Consider the following 1,172-nt stretch of genomic DNA (forward strand, 5'->3'; position numbering starts at 1 on the left):
CAAACACTCACATACACACTCCCACACTCACACAAACACTCTCACACACACTCTGACACTCACACTCACACTCACACAAACACTCTCACACACACACACTCACTCACTCTCTCACACACACACACACACACACTCTCACACACACACACACACCCACACACTCTCTCTCTCACACACACACACACACTCTCTCTCTCACACACACACACACTCTCTCTCACACACACACACACTCTCTCTCTCACACACACACACACTCTCTCTCACACACACACACACTCTCTCTCTCACACACACACACACTCTCTCTCACACACACACACACTCTCTCTCACACACACACACACTCACACTCACACACACACACACACACGCTCACACACACACACACAGACACTCACACTCACACAAACACTCTCACACACGGACACTCTCACACACACACACACACACTCAGCAAACAAACTACCATACAAAAATATGTTCTAAGAACGTTTTCCTAATCCTCCCGTTATGTTATGAAAATGTTATATTTTATTCTCAAAACACTCAAAAAGCGTGCATTTTTTAAAACTTTTTTTTATGGTTCTGCAAACATTAAGGGAAGTGTTTTGTAGCCGATGAATCCGTGTATCATTCGATCATTCGTTTTTTGATTTAATATTGAAAATAGAAAAATGAGAAAACGGCTCCTTTTTCGTTTTTTTCCAAAACACGAAAAACAAGAATTCAGCTTAAATTTTAGTTTTTCGTTCTTGGGTGGAAAAATGAATAAACAGCTTGAATATTGGATTTCTACACGTGGGCGGGAATTAAACGCCCCTTTCTGCTGATTGGTCAGCCGCAGATCAAACCGTGCCGTCATCAGTTCTTCCGCAGTATCATGCAGCAGAATAATAGTCCTCCGCTGCTGCAGGTGTACGGATTCTTAACACATTTATTGCAACTACATTTCATATTTTTTCATCAAACAAACAGACTAATGAATAGCTCAACACAACTCATACTGGGGCAGACTCTAGACAGGGCTTTCTTCTGTGTAGATATAAATTCTATTCTTTGCATCAGCTGGGCATGGCAGGGTATGATATGACAGCTGTCTTAGCCTACCCTGCTCACCCAGTAAGTCTAAGTAATTAATTAATTTGTTTCAAAATAAATATTTTAAACAC

Source organism: Sinocyclocheilus grahami, unplaced genomic scaffold (genome assembly GCF_001515645.1).
Source record: "Sinocyclocheilus grahami isolate Dianchi unplaced genomic scaffold, SAMN03320097.WGS_v1.1 scaffold2030.1, whole genome shotgun sequence".
In the NCBI taxonomy this organism is placed as follows: domain Eukaryota; kingdom Metazoa; phylum Chordata; class Actinopteri; order Cypriniformes; family Cyprinidae; genus Sinocyclocheilus; species Sinocyclocheilus grahami.